Here is a 19,953-nt window from a genome sequence, read left to right on the forward strand (position 1 = left end):
TTCACAAAAAGACAATTTGATAAATTGAAAAGAATCAGACTTAAACACATTCAAATGAATTAAAATTGCTGCCAGTCAGCAACAAAACATTGTTAGGGCAACCCTATGTGACAGACTCAGGGTACCACCCAACGGGGATATTTTAAATTGAAGCAAAAGTGATACAACAGAATAAATCCAATTTCCCTCAATTGCTTTATTAATTTATCACTCTAGCTGCTCCCCTGTTGGTGAAAAAGGTGCCAACGCGTTACGAAATCCCTATCAATTTAAGGGCTTCTCTTCAGGGCTGTGACTGGGTCCTGTAATTAAATTCGAAACAGGCTCCTCAACTTTGTTTGAGGCCCAACTAATTCACGCTGTCGACGTCTTCTTGAATTTGTCTACAAACATGATGTTACATTTAAATATGGCAGGGGTTGTTGCTTAGAAGGCCAGGACACTGTGCCTTCAAACTCAATGGCAGTGCTGCACTGTAGGATTTTCCCACTGCGGCAGCCGAGGTGTAACATGTATTGTGTTTTCATAGCCGGTAATGCCCATTACACGGCCTGCCTGGGTAGTAGATAATTATTTAAAGCACTGGGGTGAATATTCATTAAGCGCGATGACCGCGTTCAGAAGAATTAATTCTGGAGCGCATTGTGAACTTGTGACTAATACTTCTGCCCCGCGTTTGTGACCGGCCTCGAGCGGTGATGGATGCTTAACACACCATAGAGAAGGAACGAGTCAGGGAAAGGGGCAGGCGAAGGGGCATGAGAAGGGGAAGGGAAGGAAATGAAAGGGGTGAGGGATGGGGAGGGAAAGGGAAAGGTAAGCAAGGTGAAGGGAAGCGTAGAGGAGGAGGGAGTGAGTGGGAGGGAAGCCAAGGGAACAAGAGGGAAGGGAAGAGGGAAAATAGCGAAAGGGAAGAGGGCAAGGAGAAAGAGGGTGAGGGAGAGAAGGGGAAGGTAAGGGGATGGGGAAGGGAAGGGAGAGGGGATGAGCAGGAGAAGGGAAAGGTCAATTGTAAGAGAAAGGAGAAGGGACGGGTGAGGGAAAGGAGGCAGGGGAAGGGGAAGGTGGAAGGAGAAGGGAAGAGGAGGGAACGGGGAGGAAAATTGAAAGAATAAGAGGGGATGGTAAAGAGAATGGGGTGGGGAAGAGAAGAGAGGTGGCTAGGGGGGTAGAGGTAGAAGGAAGAGATGGAGAGGTGAGTAGAAGGGGAGGGTGAGGGGATGGGGAAGGGAAAGGGTATAGAAGGGAAGGGAAAGGGAGAAGGGATAGGGAAAGGAAAGGGTGAATGATGGGGGAAGGGAAGAAAAGGAAAATCGAGTGAAGAAGAGGAGGTTGGTAAGTGGGAGGGAAGCCAAGGGAACAAGTGGGAAGGGAAAGGAAGGGGGAAGGAGAGGAGAGAAAATGGAAGGAAGGGATGGGAGGAGAAGGGAAGAGAGGAAGGGGGAAAAGAGGGGGAGGCACAGGAGAAGGGGAGGGGATGAAGAGGGTGAGTGGGAGAGAAGGAAAGGGAAAGGACGGAGAGGAGTAGATAAAGGAAGGGAAGAGAAGAGAAAGGAAGGGAATGTATGGGAAAGGATGGGAGAGGAAGGGAAGAGAAGAGAAGGGAAAGGGAGAGAAGAAGGGGAGGGTGAAGGGATGGAGAAGGAAAGAGTGTAGAAGTGAAGGGGTGGGGAAGGGAAGGGAAGGGAAGGGAAGGGAAGGAAAGGGGTGAGGGTTGGGGAGGGAAAGGCAAGCAAAGGAAAGTGAAGAGAAGTGGAGGAGCTGGGTGAGTGGGAGGTAAGGCAAGGGAACAAAAAGGAAGAGAAGGGAAGGGAGGGGGGAAAAGGAGAGGGAAAGGGGAGAAGAAAGAGGGTGAGGGAACAAAGGGGAGATGAGGGTGAGGGGATGGGGAAGAGAATAGAAGGGCAGGGAGAGGGGAGGGAGGGGAGAGAGGAGAGAGAGGGGATGAGAGAAGGGAAAGGTCAAGAAGGGAAAGGAGAAGGGACAGGTGAGGGGCAGGGGAAGGGGCATGGGAAGGTGGAGGAGAAGGGAAGAGAAGGGAAAGGGGAGGAAGAGGGAGAGAATGTGAGGGGATGGGAAAAGGGATGTGGTGGGGAAGAGAAGTGGATAGGAGAAGGAGAAGGAGAGGGGGAGAAGGGGAGGGGGAGGGGATGGGGAAGAGAAAGCTAAAGGGTACGGAAGGGAAGGGAAAGTGTACCGAAGAAGGAATAGGGAAAGGGAAGGGTGAAGGATGAGTGAAAGGGAAGCAAAGGGAAGTGAAGAGGAGGAAGTGGGTGAGTGTGAAGGAAGCCAAGGGAACAAGAGGGAAGGGAAAGGAAGGAGGCAGCAGAGGAGAGGGAATGGAAGGGGATAGGGAAAGGAGAGAGTGAAAGGGAAGACGAAAAGGGTGATGGCGAGGGAGAGAAGGGAAGGCTAAGGGAAGGGAGGGGAGATGGGGAGGGGCGAAGAGGAAAGAAGAGAGAGGTCAATGGGAAGGGAAAAGAGAAGGGATGGGTGAAGGAAAAGGGCTGGGGGAGGAACATGGGAAGGTGGAGGGAGAAGGGAAGAGAAGGGAAAGGGGAGGAAGAGGGAGGGAATGGGACGGGGAAGTGAGAAGGGATAGGAAAAAGAAAGAAAAGGAAAGGAAAGGAAAGGAAAGGAAAGGAAAGGAAAGGAAAGGAAAGGAAAGTAAAGGAAAGGAAAGGAAAGGAAAGGAGTGAGGGATGGGGAGGGAAAGGTTAACAAGGGGGAGCGAAGCTGAGAGGATGGTGAGTGGGAGGGCAGCCAGAGAACAAGAGGGAAGGGAAGAGGGAAAGGAGAGAGGGAAAGGAGGAAGAGTGTGAGGGTAAGGGAGAGAAGGGGAGGGTGAGGGGATAGGGATTAGAAAGGGAATAGAAGGGAAGCAAAAGGAGAGGGAGGGGAGGGGGAGGGAAGGGAGAGGAGAGGAGAGGAGAGGAGAGGAGAGGAGAGGAGAGGAGAGGAGAGGAGAGGAGAGGAGGGGAGGAGAGGAGAGGAGAGGAGAGGAAAAGGCACGGGTGAGGGGAGAGGGCATGGGAAGGTGGAAGGGGAAGGGAAGAGAATGTGAGGGGATGGGAAAGGGAATGGGATGGGGAAGAGAAGTGGATAGGGATGGAAGAAGTAGAAGGAAGAGAGGGAGAGGGGAAAAAAGGGAGGGTAAGGTAGAGGAGATGGGGAAGTGAAAGGGTAAAGAATGGAAGGGGAAGGGAGAAGGGATAGGGAAAGGAAAGGGTCATAGATGGGAGAAAGGGAAGCAACGGGAAAGGGAAGTGAGGGGAAGGAGGTTGGTGAGTGGGAGGCAAGTCAAGGGGACAAGAAAGAAGGGAAAGGAAAGGAAAGGAAAGGAAAGGAAAGGGGAAGGAGAGGACGGGGAGGAAAGGGGTGTGTGGGGAACGAGAGAGGGAGAGGGAAAGTCATAAAAGGGTGAGGGAGAGGAGAGGGGAGGGGAAGAGAAGGGAGGGGATGGGGGAGGTGAGTGGGGAAGAAGGAAGGGGAAAGGACAGAGAGGGGAAGATGAGGGAAGGAAAGAGAAGGGAAAGGGAGGGAATGGATGGGAAAGGAAGGGAAGGTTTAGGGGAAGGGAAGGAAAAGGAAAGGTCAGGAAGGGAAAGGGTGGAAGAAGGAGAAGGAGAGAAGGTGAAGAAATGGGAATAGGAATGGGGTGGGGTGGTGGTGGGGAAGAGAAGTTGATGGGCAAGGGAAGAGGAGGAGATTAAGATGAGGGTCAAGGGATGGGGAAGGGAAAGGGGAGGGAGAGGGATAGGGGAAGGGAAGGAAAGGAAAGGGGGATGGTGAGGGAACGGTAAGGAAAGGGAAGCACAGAGGAAGAGGTGGGTGAGTGGGAGGGAAGCTAATGGAACAAAACAGAAGGGGGAAAGGAGAGAGGGAAAGGGGAGAGGGAAAGGTGAATGGGGGTGAGGGTGAGGGAGAGGGAGAGAAGGGGAAGGTGAGGGGATAGGATGGGGAAGGGAATAGAAGGGAAAGGAAGGGAGAGGAGAGGGGAGGGAGAGTGGAGGGAGAGGGGATGGAGAGAGGAAGGGAAAGGTCAATGGGAAGTGAAAGAAGAAGGGGCTGGTGAGAGAAAGGGCCAGGAGAAGGGGCATGGGAAGGTGGAGGGAGAAGGGAAGAGAAGGGAAAGGAGAGGAAGAGGGAGAGAATGTGATGGTATGAGGAAAGGGAAGGGGGAGGGGATGGGGAGGGAAAGGGAAGGAAACTAAAGGAAAGGAGTGAGGGATGGAAAGGAAAAATAAGCAAATGGCAGTGAAGCAAAGAGGAGGATGTGGGTGAGTGGGAGAGAAGCCAAGGGAACAAGAGGGAAGGGAAGAGGGAAAGGAGAGAGGGAAAGGGGGAGGGAAAGTAGAAAGAGGGTGAGGGAAAGAAGGGGAGGATGAGTTGATGGGGAAGGGAATAGAAGAGAAGGGAGAGGGTAGGGAAGGGAGAGGGAGAGGGGATGGAGAGGAGAAGGGAAAGGTCAATGGGAAGTGAAAGGAGAAGGGAACAAGGCAGGGGAAGGGGCATGGGAAGGTGGAGGGAAAAGGGAAGAGAATGGAAAGGGGAGGAAAATGTAGAGAATGTGAGGGGCTGGGAAAGGGAATGGGGTGGGGAAGAGAAGAGAGGTGGATACGGGAGAGGTAGAAGGAAGAGAGGGAAAGGGGACATTGTGAAGATGAGGGGATGGGAATGGGAATGGGGAGGAGAAAGGGTAAAGAAGGGAAGGGAAAGGGAGAAGGGATAGGGGAAGGAAAGGGTGAAGGATGGGGGAATTGGGATCAATGGGAAAGGGAAGTGTAGAAGAGGTTAGCTAGTGAGAGGGAAGCCAAGGGAGCAAGAGGGAAGGGAAAGGAAGGGGGAAGGAGAAGAGGGGGAAGGGATGGGAGGGGAAGTGGAGAGGGGAGGGAAAGTGGAAAACGAGGGGAAGGGAGAGGAGAAGGGGAGGGGCTGGGAAAGGGAATGGGGTGGGGAAGAGAAGAGAGGTGGATAGGGGAGAGGTAGATGGAAGAGAGGGAAAGGGGAGATGGGCAAGATGAGGGGATGGGGAAGAGAAAGGATAGAGAAGGAGAAGGAAAGGGAGAAGGGATAGGGGAAGGAAACGGTGAAGGATGGGGGAATGGGGATCAAAGGGAAAGGGAAGTGAAGAGGAGGTTAGTTAGTGGGAGGGAAGCCAAGGGAACAAGAGGGAAGGGAAATGAAGGGGGAAGGAGAGGAGGGGGAAGGGATGGGAGAGGAGGGGAGAGGAAAGGGGAAAAAGAGGGGGAGGGAGAGGGGAAGGGGAGGGCAAGGGAGGGTAGGAAGAGATTGAATAGGAGTGGGAGAGAATAAAAGTGAAAGGACAGAAAGGGGGAGATAAGGGAAAAGGAGGGAAGGGATGGGGAAGGGAAGGGGCATGGGAAGGTAGAGGGAGAACGAAAGGGAAGGGAAAGAAAAAAAAGGAGAGGGAGAGAAGGTGATGGGGATGGGAAAGGGAATGGGGCAGGGTGGGGAGAGGAGTTGATGGGAAAGGGAAGAGAAGGGGAGAAAGACAGAGAGAAGAAGGGGAGGGTGAAGGGCTGGGAAAGGGAAAGGGTGGAGAAGTGAAGGGGAGGGCAAGGGAAGGGAGAAGGGATAGGGGAAGAGAAGGAAAGGAAGGGGTGAGGGATGGAGTGGGAAAGGTATGCAAAGGGAAAGGAAGTGAAGAGGAAGGTGAGTGGGAGGGAAGCCAAGGGAACAAGTGGGATGGGAAGGGGGAAAGGAGAGAGGGAAAGGAGAAAGAGGGTGAAGGTGAGGGAGAGGGAGAGGGAGAGAAGGAAAGGGTGAGGGGAGGAGGATGAGGAAGGGAATAGAAGGGAAGGGAGATTGGAGGGAAGGGAGAGGGGAGGGTATTGAGAGGAGAAGGGAAAGGTCAATGTGAAGGGAAAGGAGAAGGGACGGGTGTGGGAAAGAGGCAGGGGAAGGGGTATGGGAAGGTGGTGGGAGAAGGGAAGAGAAGGGAAAGGGGGACGAGGGAGAGAATGTGAGGGGATGGGAAACAGAAGTGGATAGGGAAGGCAGAGGTAGAAGGAGAGGGAGAGTGGAGGAGAAGGGACGGGTGATGGATGCGGAAGGGAAAGGGTGGAGAAGTGAAGGGGAGGGGGTGGGGGAGGAGAAGGAGAAGGAGAAGGGAAAGGGGAAGGAAAGTGGTGAATGATGGGGAGGGAAAGGTAAGCAAAGGGAAGGGAAGTGAAGAGGAGGAGGTAGGTGAGTAGGAGGGAAGCCAAGGGAATAAGAGGGAAGGGAAGAGGGAAAGGAGAGAGGAAAAGGGGAAAGGAGGAGAAAGAGGGTGAGGAGATGGGGAAGGGAAGGGAACAGAAGGGGAGGAAGAGGGGATGGAGGGAAATGAAAGGTCAATGGGAAGGGGCAGGAGAAGGAATGGGCGAGGGAAAGGGGCATGGGAAGGAACATGGGAAGGTGGAAGGAGAAGGGAGGAGAAGGGAAAGGGGAGGATGGAGAGAATGTGTGGGTATGGTAAAAGGAATGGGGTGGGGTGGGAAAAAGAAGTAAATAGGGAAGAGAGGGATAGGAGAGGGAGAGAGGAGAAGAGGAGGAAGAGGGGATGGGGAAGGGAAAAGTAGAGAAGGGAAGTGGAAGGTAGAGGGGATAGGGAAAGGAAATGGTGAACAGTGGAGGAAAGAGAAGCAAAGGAGGTGGGTGAGTGGGTGGAAGCCAAAAGGAACAAGAGGAAGGGAAAGGGAGGGGGAAGAGAGGAGGGGGAGAAGAGGTAAAGGTGAGAATGAAAGGAGAAATAGGATGTGGGTGAAGGAGAGAAGGGTAGGGGATTGTGAGGAGATGGGGTTGGGGAAGTGAATAGAAGGGAAGGGAGAGGGGAGGGAAAGGAGAGGGGAAGGGCAATGAAAAGGGGAAGAATAGATACATCAGGGAGAGGGGCAGGGGAAGGGGAATGGGAAGGTGGAGGGAGAGGGTGAAGGGAAGAGAAGAGAAAGGGAAGAGGTAGAGGGAGAGAATATGAGGGGATGGGAAAGGAAATGGGGTGGGGTGGGGAAGCGAGGAAAAGTGGCTAGGGAAGGAAGAGGGGGGTGAGGGGATAGGAAAGGGGAGAGGGAAAGGGGACAGGGTGAGAGGAGAAGGGAAGTGTGATGGAGAGATGGGGCGGATGAGGGGATGGGGAAGGGTAGGGAAAGAGGAAGGGGAGAGGAATAGTAAGGGTAAGAGAAAGGGAATGAGAGGAGGGGGAAGGGAAGGAAAAGGAAGGGGAAAGGAAAGGAAAGGGAAAATGGGAGAGAAAGGGAACGGGAAAGGGGAAGAGAGGGTGAGGAAGAGGAGAAGCAGAAGGGAAGGGCAGGGGAAGGTAAGAGTGAGTGAAGAGGAGGGGCATAGGAAGGGAAGGGAAGGGAAGGGAAAGGGAGAGGGTAACAGAAAAGAGACAGAGAGCCCGAAGCCCCCAATTGACTGCACGCCCTGTTCTGGGATCAAGCAGCCGCCGCCAAACGGTGTCCCTGTAATTTCTCTTTGCCCAGGACACCGCCTATACAAAACTCTACTCTTAGGGATGGGTGGGTGGGTAACTCCGCGGCGCTCCGATCCGCTTGTTTCACCCGTGGCGTGAGGACAAAAGTGGGCTTTCCTCTTCCTGTCCTTGGTTTTTAAATCCCCCGGCAGTCCGGGGTCTCCCGCGCCCCCTTGGTGACGCGCTATGGGAAACCCGGCTACACCCCCTTCCTGGTTGTTGACCCAGAAGAGCCCCTAACTTTGCTCCTGCACGAGATGCCACTAAAGGTACCACACCCCCTAGGTGGGGGTGGTGCCCATCATAGTTGGCATAAGACGTGCAAATGGCCCCCCCTCCCCTTGCCATGGAGGCTGGTTCCCAGTAAACACACTAAGTCTGTAGTTGGTCTTCACAGCGTAGTCTTTATTATTTTAAGATACCCCAACTTTATTAGTTGATTTACTGTCAACTCTTGACCAACTTTATTATTTATTGCACACCAAACACACGCATTGTAAAACAGAAGGCTTATGAAATATACATTCTTGAGCCATGGGTTGCATATTTGTATTTACATTCCTGGATCTCCAGAGGCACCTTGCCGCGGGTTGTGCCAGCAGGCCACAACCAAAATACCCTGCTCTCTTCTGTGGTTACCGCCTGCCGGCCACCAGAGCAGCAGGTAGATTCACAAAACTGCTTATTACATGCACCGGCTTCTCAGGTAGGGTCAGAGAGTCCAGGACCACCAGCAGGTCAGCCCCCTCTCCCACTAGCCCGGAACCCCCAATTGACTGCACGCCCTGTTCTGGGACCAAGCAGCCGCCGCCAAACAGAGTCCCTGCCATTTCTCTTTGCCCAGGACTCCGCCACAGGGTGAGGAGCTCACTGGCGCTCTCGACCTCCCCCCGCTGGACCTTCTAGCTCCAATGCCAAGGCTCCTAAAATAGTATGGATAAACATCTCCATCCCTGCGTTGGACAGATGAACCCCGTCTGCCAAATACAACTCCGCCCTTGTCACCTGAATAAGTTTATGCCTGATGGGTCGGATGCAAGATTTTCTCAAGAGTTCTGCCACTGCCTGATTCAATCTTTCCACTTATTTATTCACCGCTTTACCCAGCGCCCCATTTGCCCAAACTTGCCGTGGGGTCACCTCTAACCAAATATAGTGGTATCTGATAGCATCTTCCGAACTGCTGAAAGTGCGGAGAACAGCGCTTCTTTTACCCCCCTACGGCCCGCCGGGATCATATCATTGCCCCCAGAGTAAATCACCAGCACCTCTGGGACGGGCATGCCCTTAGCCAGAGCGCTCTGCAAATTGGCTGTTAGATCTGCCAGCCGCTGCCCGCCGACCCCTGCCCAGTGGAGATCGATTCCCTTCAATCTTTGTGCTTTGTCTTCTCGTGATTTGTTGAAGAATTGCCCTGCTCTGCGTATAAATGAATGGCCACACCAGCATACCTGCGTTCGCTGTTTCGGGACACCTATATTAAGTTTAGAAATAGAAAAGATAAGAGAGTGCTCGGAGGGGTAGTAGGTGGGGAGAGTATTACACTCATACAGCCCCCCCCCCCCCCCCGAGCTGACTCGGGACTATGCTAGTTGGGGTCTTACATAACGTTCAAAACATGACGACTTCCATCTCCCCACCTTCTTAATAGTTTCAGATGGGAGGCCTAGCACTGCCGCCGTCTTGGTCGCCCCAATGCGGAACGAGTGGGATGTAAAATGTGTCGACTCCACCCCCAAACACTCCAGCGATCGTTTACATATTCTGGTGAACTGGAATCTTGTGAGGGGGATTCTGTCTGCATGTATTAGTAATCTGCTGTCTCCACTCCCTGGTCTAATCTGCAGAAAGGTTAGCGCTAGAGCGACCGGACAAAACATGCCCCCCTGTACTGTTCTTAACTGGACCCATGTCCTTTACCCAACGGGTCCATCTTGAACCGCCTTACTCTAACCTGTAACGCATCAGCTGTCATTATCACATCTTCCAAGTTCATTCCCCCTTCTTTATCTGACCTAGAGGCCGCTAGGAGCTTAGATATTTTAAACGCCCCAAAGAATGCTATGGAATAAGCTAGTCTCAGCAACTGCGCTTCATAAAGGGAAAAGGACACTCGCTGAAGTACTTCCAAGATACTAGATAGTCTACTAGCATCAATGGGTCTCCTATTGTCTTTCGCTCCTGGGACCAATCTCTCCATCCTTTCACCGTCATTTTGACTCTAGGGTCTTTTGTGGGGTCTGCCACCCCCCCCAATCTTGCAAAGAAGGCAATTGCCGACAGCTGTCTTCTCACCATGGGTAGCGATTTGCCCTTCTCTTTCTGGTGCACTATGAATAACAGGACACTTTGTGATGATAGCCTCTCTATTCCCCCTGCCCCTCCTATGACAGCTAAGTATGACTGCCATGACTTCTCATACATACTCTTAGTCTTGGGGGCCAGGGATGCGGTTATCAGTTCGGGGGCAGTGGGGCACCAAGATTCCATAACCCCTCCGGGAAGTTCGTCATCTGTTTGTTGGCTTGTGGCCATCGGGCTCGGAACTCTGTTAACTTAAAACGGGACAGGGCGTCAGCTACTGCATTGTCCACCCCTGGCACATGTTTTGCAGTAAAGAATACATTGCGCTGCAGGCATCCTAGCACTAGTTCTTTCAGTAGGTGGAGAACCCATGGGCATTTTGCTCTCTGGTTGTTAACAGCCATCACTGCTGACATACTGTCAGACCAGAATACAATGCGCTTATTCTCCAACAGGGGGCCCCAAAGATGCAATGCCACAATGATTGGGAATAGCTCTAAGAAGGTGATGTTGCGGATTAGCCCTGACACAGACCAGTCTGCCGGCCAGTGCTGCATGCACCACTTGGTAACCAACACGGCCCCAAATCCTATGCTGCCCGCTGTATCCGTAAAGAGTTCTAACACTGTATTCGCCTGAATTGGTTGCTGCCACAGTACTGCTCCATTGAACCCCCTCAAGAATTCCTTCCATATGGCCAGATCGTTTCTAACCTCTTTGGAAAGCCTGGTGTGGTGGTGTTTGGCCCGCAAGCCAGACATTGCCATTGCTATGCTCTTAGAATATGCTCTGCCCATAGGTATCACCTTGAGCGCAAAATTCAGCTGACCCACCAGGACCTGTAGTTGGTGCAGAGTCACCTTGCCTGCCGCCAAACAGTCATCTATGGCGGCCCCAAACGCTGTCACTTTCTCTTGAGGGAGTCTGCATACTCCAGCTATGGTGTCTATTTCGATACCTAAGAAAGTTAGCTGTGTCGCTGGCCCCTCTGTCTTTCCCTCTGCCAGGGGTACCCCCAGTGCTTTTGACAATCGCTGGAAGCCCAGTAGGGCCATCCAGCATGCCGGTGACCCCGGCGGACCTAGAAATAGAAAGTCGTCCAAGTAGTATACCACGTCAGTTGATGTCAATAGTACCTGAACCGCCCATTCTAAAAAACGGCTGAATGCTTCAAACACAGCACATGCAATAGAACACCCCATTGGCTTTCAAAAGATCGATGAAGAATTTCCCTTCAAAAGTAAAGCCCAGCAACCTGGTGTCGTCTGGGTGCACTGGCAGCAGGCGAAAAGCAGTTTCTATGTCAGATTTGGCCGGAGAGCTCCCTCACCTAACTTCTGTAATTTTTGTATTGCCGCATCAAATGTGGTATAACGCACAGCGCATAGTTCTGGGTCCAATTTATCATTGACCGACAACCCCGGTTGACTTGACAAGTTATGAATCAGGCAATATTTCCCCTTTTCGTTTTTGGGTACCAAACCCAATGGTGAACATACTGAGTCCTGCCTTCTCAACTGCTGAAAAGGACCTGCTACTCTCCCCAGGTTTACTTCTTTCATGATCTTTTTACCTAGTCACTTCCGGATTCTGCAGGACTGAGAGCTGGCTGCGTGGTGGACTCGTGGACGGGGGAGCACTAGATGGGATGTGTAAGCCAAATTTAAAACCTTGGTGCAGAAACTGTGCCTTTTCTATCTTAATGTATTTACTGAGTAGGTGAGTCAGGATGTGGAGCTGAATGGGCATCGGTAAGTTCTTAGATTGCTTGGGTACCACGGCCCCTGTTCTGGGGTTGGGTATGGGCAGGCTGCTCTTTGGGTCTTCCCACTTTCTTGTAGCACTTACTTTCTGAGTGACCTTGTATTCCACAGAAGGAACATATATGCTTGAACTTGCATGCTGCACCCCTGTTGCACTCGTTCTTATTAAATTGCCAACAGGCCTGTTTCTTATCCCCTGTCCCTCTGTCCCCACAAAAGGACTGATTGGTCTTGTTGACTGGCGCTGTTGAATAAAATTCTGCATCCCATATATTGATCTCCCGCTGGTCCCAAGCCACCTCTGGGCGCACTGCCTTCATTTGCCTGAACTTCTTATCATACTGAAGCCAAGCTGGTCCCTGGAATTCTGATGCCGCCCCATGTATCATGGACATGTAACTGATTAACTGGGCTGCCAATGCGGGATATCTCTCTACCATGATTGCTGCATATATAGCAAACCCTGTGACCCAATTCTTAATGGACCAATCCACCCAAACTTTTTTCTGTTTGAACTCAACCTCTTTTCCTGCTCTGTTGTTTCCCGGGACTACCCCTGCGTTGATGAGATCGAAGACATCTACAAGCTCACCCCTGAATATTTTTTCCCTGGTTTCTGCAGGCACATGCAATGTGATTACTCCCGAGGGGGGCACCGCTGGCGACACGAACCCATGCAATACCGGACTATGTGTCAACAGGGGCTGACCAGCTAACACTGCCCCCAGGGACACCCGTGGCGCTGCTAAGGGGACCCCCAGTCCTGGCCTAGCAGCACTATTGGCTGGCCCCTGCGATGTTGCTGCAACCACCACAGGAGATTGTGCCACCCCTCCTGACTGGACCCATACCTGTGCTATCCCGCTGCCTTGGTGCGCCACCACCAGAGCGGGGGCCTGTGTGATGGGTGGTGTTGTCACCACTACCCCCCCTTGGTGCGCCACCACTGGGGCGGGGACCAGTGTGATGGGTGGTGTTGTCCCCACTACCCCCCTTGCCCCGCTGTGGATTGAGGCACAGTGGTAGGTGGCACATTTGTTAGCGTGGGAGGCTCCGTAGCCTGAATAATCGCCCTGCCTGACTGTTCCATGACCCCATGACTCGCCTGCACAGCTGCGCCAGGAGTCTGTAAGGCTGCCCGGGGGGGGGTCGCGCAGCGGCCCGCCCCTTGGAGGGCGGCCGCCTTAGTGCCACAGGAAGGCACAGGGGTGGGAGGTCGAGTCCCTGGGCCAGTCCGGGGGAGACCCCAACAGATAGCTGTTTCCGGCGAGGGCGGGCAGGAGACAGGGGTACTTATACTGTCTCCGCCCCCTCCTCGTCCTCTTGTCCGCTCGTTCGCCTTGCAGCTCGGTCCTCGCGTGCCCAGCAGCCTCGGAGCCTCTCGCTCGCGGTGAGTTTGCCTGTCTCCCCTCCCCGCCCCGGCCCTGACCCTGGGCAGCACCAGGTGACGGGGCCCTGTGGTCGGAATACCACGGGCGGGGGGGGTTGCGGGCACAAAGCCAGGCCCAAGCGCCGGCTAGAGAGGTTGCGGGGGCTGCGGGGTTGGGGCGCGCGTGTGTTAGTATCGGTCGGGCATCGGCAGGCCATCGTGTTAGGATTTAGCGTTGCGGCTAGAGCGGGGGACTTCCAAGCTGGGGAACCAGGTTCGAGCCTGGGCAACGGCGCTTAGCATCCTGCGAGTTCGGGAGATCGCTTAACCCCCCTGTGCCCAACAAAAATGAATGTTTGCATTGGTAATGGTGCGCATGAGCGCGCTGATACCTGATACAAATATACAGCCATCTCTTAGCTGTCGTGTCTTCCCGGTGTTATCATTTGTAAGCCACATGTATGCCTTTGGTGCGTCTCTGGGTGCTGACTACTGTCACAAAGCTCCTCCACGTGATGCATGCAGGGTTTCCTCGCTGGTCAGGTCTGTGTCTGGTCGGTGTAGGGTTCGGTCTGTTTTTGGCCGTGTTTATTTTAGGCTCCTGAACAGGAGCAGCTCGGAGCGGTTCTGTAGCTCCTACGCGTGTGTCAAGTATGCGTGCTAGATGTTTTGGGGCCTGTAGGGCGCGCGGACACCAATTCCTCAGCTGGGAGAGGCTAATGGCTCTGCCCATTCACGCCCGCAAGGTGTGAGACTGAGCGCATGCGCATCGTTCCTCCCAGCCTTGTTTGTGTATAGAATTCAGGCACCAAGACAATCTTACTCTGTCGCTTTTTCGTGCCAAGTGATTCGAAAGAAAGAGCACCATTGTGGGAAATGTGAGAGAGAAAAATATGTAGAACAAGGTAGACCAGCTTCTGTCTTTAATGGCAACACTAGGGGAGCCAGCGGCTTACCTGGATTGATGTTGCCAATGTCATATAAGAATGTCACCACTGCAGCGTTCTTTCTCTACTTGATTATGCCTTTGTTTAGTGCAACAGTTTTAATCTTTACGGAGTTCGCATTTGATTTTCTGTTCATCAGTGCATGTTTGCCTTTCATCAAAAACAATTTATATTAAACAAATCCCTTATGTAACTTTATTGGACTGATCATTTCAAGTACTTTTTCTGTTCCAGTTTAGTTCCACTAATACCTCGTTGCAAATCGGTCGAATTTCCCCCACCCTTTGATCCTGTAGGCTTTCTTAGAAATTGGGAATTACTGTGGGAATAGGTCATTCCATGGGAATCTGCAATTCTCTGCATGAAAAAAAAAATAAAAAAATAAACAGACCCGCAGAAGAACCGCAGATTTCATAATTCTATTTCAAAGCTGTCTAAATCAGTCCGAAATTATCGTGAATAAAGGTAGAACTGTAATGAAAAAAAAAAAAAAAAAAAAAAAAAAAAATAGGATTTTTTTCAAAAATCCTAATTAAAGTACCAGCTCCTGGCTATTTTTTAATCTGAAAATATGATCAAATGGCCGGTCGTTTTTCTGAGAGTGGGGGAACCCCTACTGCCACTGTGCCTCTTATCGTGAATAATCCTGTTCTGATGCTCAGAGTACAACATGTATATCGAGACCTGTATGTATCCCATTGGCGTTTGCGGTATTTTGCAACTAATCTCTGCTTCCCGTCTATGTTCGACAAGTCCCCACAGATTTAACTGACAGTTGTTGGATACATTGGCTATGTGCCTTAGCTTGACTTTCCAACATAGGACGATGTCTGCAAGTGTTGTAAATTAATTGAGATCTTAGCTGCACCGATGTGCAAAGCAAACATTTTCTCTCCCAAACAAGATCTTAGCACCTACCTGCCAGGGGGAGTGTAAACATCATGCCTGAATGTGTAGAGTAATTACGGTGCTATGCTAGCGCTCCATACCTTCGGGTCGAGTTCACGCTATATATTTAGCAGGGTGCAATAGTACAGTGGTTTGTTAGTCCGGCGGGTTGGAGGCGGCACTGAGGTGTTCGAGTCTCTCACTTGTATTTAAAAAAAAAAAAAAAAAAAAAGGAAAAATATATATATAGATATATATATATATATATATAGACTTATAATTTTGCTCGCCTCGTTGAACTTCCGGTGATGCTGGGCATCCACAAGCCTCCCGGGCCCAACAACTTAATTAGGTGCGTCCCCTTGTAACGGAACCCTTGTAATGGAACAGCATTTCTGTGCGCGGTTACGGGTAGCGATGGCAATTTAGTGATGTTGGCACTTTACCTCCCCGCTAACACAGACATCGGTGCGGCAACATGGCAAACTGCCAACACGTTGCAAGCTCTAATGTTGGCGACGTTGGTGCGGTGTGCCAGTGTTCAAGCCTCGGGGTCGCGCCCACTTTCGGTGCTCTTGGCCGCTTTGCGGCCCCTACATGCTGTTTTCGCGCGGGAGGTGCACGGCCTTGGGACTCCCATTAAGGAGAGGAGGGGGTCCGTCGGCTTAATCGGCTGACATTGGTGCAGTACACCAGGGCTTGCGCCTCGAGGTCGCGTTCCCATCCTGTCTTCTGGGCTAATCAGTTAATCCCCCGTGTCGGAATGTGTTATGTAATTACCGTGCCCATGCCAGCGCTTCAACATCGTCGGGTCGAGTCCGCGCTTTTTGCCCCCCCCCCCTGAGGTTGTGCCAATAGAAGCCTTGCTCAAGTGCAAGTCTTGCGCAGGTGGTTGTCCTGCCCCTCACAGGATAAGGCTCTGTGTCCGGCCATCGTCCTTACAACACGCGGCGTCAGTAATCATAGTCGGCCGCTGTGAGCGGCATTTACGGGTCACGCCAGATCAGTGGTGACGAGGGTAGCCTGTCCACGTGTGGCATACCGCGGCGGCCGCGCACAGGCTGAGTGCGGTGCTAATGCGGCACCTCCGCCACGTCTCAGCGACTGCTGTTCTTGTGCTCGTCGGATGCCCAGGGCGGCACGGTACAAATAGGGCGCAGGGCGGCACGTTTACACCCCGTAGGTCCACCCTCCGGGCCTGTGTACACTATTAGCAGGGCTGTCCATTGATCGCGTCTTAACTGGTGAGGAGGTAATTGCTCTCTTTGGTACTTGCGGGGGGTTGGGCCCCCCCACCCCAATTGGTCTCCCAGCTGTTTTCAGTGAATGTCTCGGCTGCGCGTAAAAGAGGGTGGCTGGTCTGCATTCCAATGTCAGTCAGTGGTTCCGGTTAGGAAGTTGGGATGCCAGGGTGCGCAGTAAAGACAGGAGCGACAGGAGTAAGTTAAAGTCATAGAGTAGCATGCAAGTGGGAGAGAGAGAACGAGTATACGTTGAAAATTAGCACAACACCGTGTTCATAGCCGCCTTCGCCAGAGTGAGCAGGTACAGGCTTGGGGGACACTTGTAGGAATACAGCCATGTTGGGGCCACGGGTGGCATTGGCTCTCAGGAACGTTCTCCCTGGGCTTGTGATTTATTTGTACTATGGATTACTTCCAGAGTTCGATTGTATGCATGTACTAGTGGCTGATGCATATTTTCAAATTGCACATTTCACTCAAGCATTTGACACTACCATGCTAGGTGTAGCTATCCACCCTGTAGGGCATACTGGGAGTGTAACGTATTTGGTATCTCAGTAAATGTTTTAAATAGACCTGGGGAAGCAATGATCTGCCTGACTCTGCCTGGGCTCACCAATTTTGACTTCGGTTCTCACTGTTGGTACTGCACATCCTTCACCGGGATGGGCACGGGGCCCGTAGGTCCCATGGGCATTTTGATTCAAATAATATTTACACTGAAAGGGCATGGGAGTGTAAAACTTTAAGAAGTTGGCTAGTAGTGTGGTTTACCCGGCCGTATCATGCCTGTTAGCCTCATTGATGAATGCATAGTGAAGTAACGCTAATTTGACAGCAAGAGTATAGGAAAGGAAAGGTTTTAACGTCTCACCTGTAAGGGGTCTACGGTCTGAGGTACATGGATGTTTAGAGAATGCCTTTATCTACAGATCAGTATCTGTTACAACAGCGTAACGGTGTCAGAGACATAGCCAACAGTCCTGGCTGGCCACAGCTCCGGGGTACTAGGATGAGTAACCACAGGTATCAAGAGAGGGAGCTCCTAGCGACAGACCGACATCTCGCACAGCACAACAGCAATTTACGGGCTATATCCATTGGTATGCACGGGCAGGAGGTTGTGTGACTGTGAGGTCAAAAGGTCAGAGCTCAGCAGGCACACGCAGTTACTTTCTTACTGTGGTCGATAAATGAGTTCCAGTAAGTTGGGTTTTTGACACACACCTGTAAGCTGCTTTTGTCTGGAATGGAACAGCAAAGTTTGGCGGGTTGGGTCCTTTTTGTGTGTGATAACAAGGGTCCACCTGACGTAAATTCCGAAACAGGGGAAATTAACTAAATGTAAATATCAAAGTTGGGGAAGTAGACAATAGTCATGGACCACCATACTACATGTGATAGACTTGCATGCTACCGCAACCAGTAGCATTATAAAAAAAAAAAAAAAAAACCTTTTGCGCTCACATACAGATTTATAAATATAATGTATTTCCCTATGCGCATTAGAGTAACGCTATGAATGGTGATCCTGCAGACTTCCACGGAACGGGACAACTGTCAGGCGTCTGTAGCTGCGCAGGGCTCCCTCGGTTATGTCCAGGTCTTTTATATTAACCGAGCACTCATGGGACACTTCACCACTATGGTCGGGAGCAGGGGGAGGTGTCACTTTGCATCCAGCATCTAGGTCAAGCAAAGAGTTACGCCCAGTGTTGAGTGAGTGTTAAGGTTTCCTCGTCGTTCATTGGGGCTCCTTAGGGTAGGACGACCTAGCGGCAAGGAACAGCTAGAGTGGTTTACGTGTGCTCAGCGATCAAAAAAAAAAAAAAAAAAAAAAAAAAAAAAAAGATGCTTCGCGGGCCTTGGCTCACACGGAAGTGGGCTAAGCTCAGTCACACCACTGGTGCCGTGGCCTGCTCTGATGCCTGGCACTGGGGTCCCAGGTTCTTCTGAAGGGCTAGGCCTTCAGATGCTGAAAGGATGTCCGTTGTTATTTACTCGATTGTTAAACGATTGGTTATTTCCTGGGTCATCCGTTTCCTGGGTCATCCGCGGGTGTAGAGCTTTAGGCGCTGGTTGTCTTTACATCGGGTCGGTTTGATGCGGGATGGTGGTTTTTGGGGCAGGTCACAGGCTGCTTCCTCTCGCTGTGTTTGTTCTTCTAGGTGTGGTCGGGTCAAGTGACGGAGGAGAGCAATCATCGCGTGGTATATCTGGGCATGATAGAACGCCAGGCAAGATTGTAGCGTAGGCAGATAGTGGCACTTATCAGGGAAGGAATGTTGGTCTCAATGGCATGCCGCCATGCTAGGGGACCATGTACCTAGGTCACGTACATCAGGCAGTGACAGGTGAACAGGGACCATGTGTACTAGAATATCAGGAGTGGTTCCCACCACGGTCGGGCAGATGGGAAGCTGTCATCTTGATGCTCAATGGATACCCTTACTCCATCACACCTATTGTAAGCTGAGGATGCCTGTTGACGCTGTTAGACCTGCTATTAGTTAGTACACTCACTGTTGTGCCTTGTACGCTAGGACACATGTCCTCCATCACACACATCTTCAGACCACACTGCCCCTCCTCCCCCCCTCCTTCCTTGGAGCAATAGGGTTCCAAATACTTGGGGGGTGGCAGGCTGGGACAGAGGTTGGTGGCGAGCTCCCACATCATTCGGTAGGAGGATTTCGAAGAGTCTTTGGGCAGGTCATTGGTCGCTCCTCCCGCTGTATTTGCTGTCATCTTATTCTCACTGGAAACCCCTACTCCTTCACACCTATTGTAAGCGTAAGATGCTTGTTGACACTGTTAGACCTGCTATTAGTTATTACACACTCCTGTGTGCCTTGGCATGGTTTGTTTCGCATCAGGGTCAGTTTGGGTTACTGGCGAATTGTTGGCTCCAGGGCTGAAGCAGGCGCTTCTAGAACAGGACTAGATTGCTTAGGCCAGGCGGCAGGACAAAGGTCTTTTGGACACTGGCAGACTGGTGCAGGCTGCAAAGTAGTGCCATTGCAGAACATTGATTGGTCAACATTTTGCTAGGAAATGATGAGCAGCAGTAAGGTATTGTACGTTGGTGAGAAATTGTTGTGGGTTTCGTGCTCAACAGGAGCAAGGGAATTGCATTCGGTTCGCAAGCTACCGGTACGGTCTACACCACCAGAAACTGTAAAGCTGCTATGTTCGCCCGGGACCGGGCTGCCAATGTCATCTGACTTTACATCCAGCCACTAAGTGTGCAAAGACATACTTGCGATGGTGCAAGGGGCACTCAGCAGTAGAGTTAGTTGAGTGTCATCACACCCCGATATAACGTCAGTGATAGAACGTAGGTTGTGGCCACACACGACCAGGCACTCTAGGGCAGCTGGGGCGGGAGTGTGCCAGTGCCAGGAGGGTGCGGGTTGCCTGGTTAGGGCGGCTGGTTTGGAGGGAACACTAATACAGAGCACATTTTGCATTCATAGAAGGCTGAATTGATACTTTTATGGCATGGTGCCAGTTGCTTTAGTTAGGCGCATGTTTCTGGGCCGCGTCAGGAACATTCAGAATGCAGTGCTGGTGGTTAGCCTGTTTCATGCTGTTCAGAAGTGTTTTAGCTCAGGCTTGGCCAAACATGGGTCATAGGCCGGTGGTCTGCGCTGGGGTTCATGTTAACAATCAGGTGAAGCAGCAGAACGGGGGCATATGGTCCATATGATCAAGGGAAACCCCGGGGTAACACTCTGATAGCCACAATTTAGCAGGAGACTAATTGGCTTTCCCAGTATCCAAAATAGAGAAGAATTTTACACGTTGGTTCTCCTCTGTGGGCACCCTGTCCTGTCTCTCCCTGGTATACTAGCAGCATTTTGGGAGGGCAAGGGTTTACAGTTGGTGGTGACTGATGGAATATGATGGGCGTACTCCAGCTGAGTGGAAGAGGAAGTAAGGGCGCTTGCAACGCTTACCT

The sequence above is a fragment of the Triturus cristatus genome, chromosome 11 (assembly GCF_964204655.1).
Source record: "Triturus cristatus chromosome 11, aTriCri1.1, whole genome shotgun sequence".
NCBI lineage: Eukaryota > Metazoa > Chordata > Amphibia > Caudata > Salamandridae > Triturus > Triturus cristatus.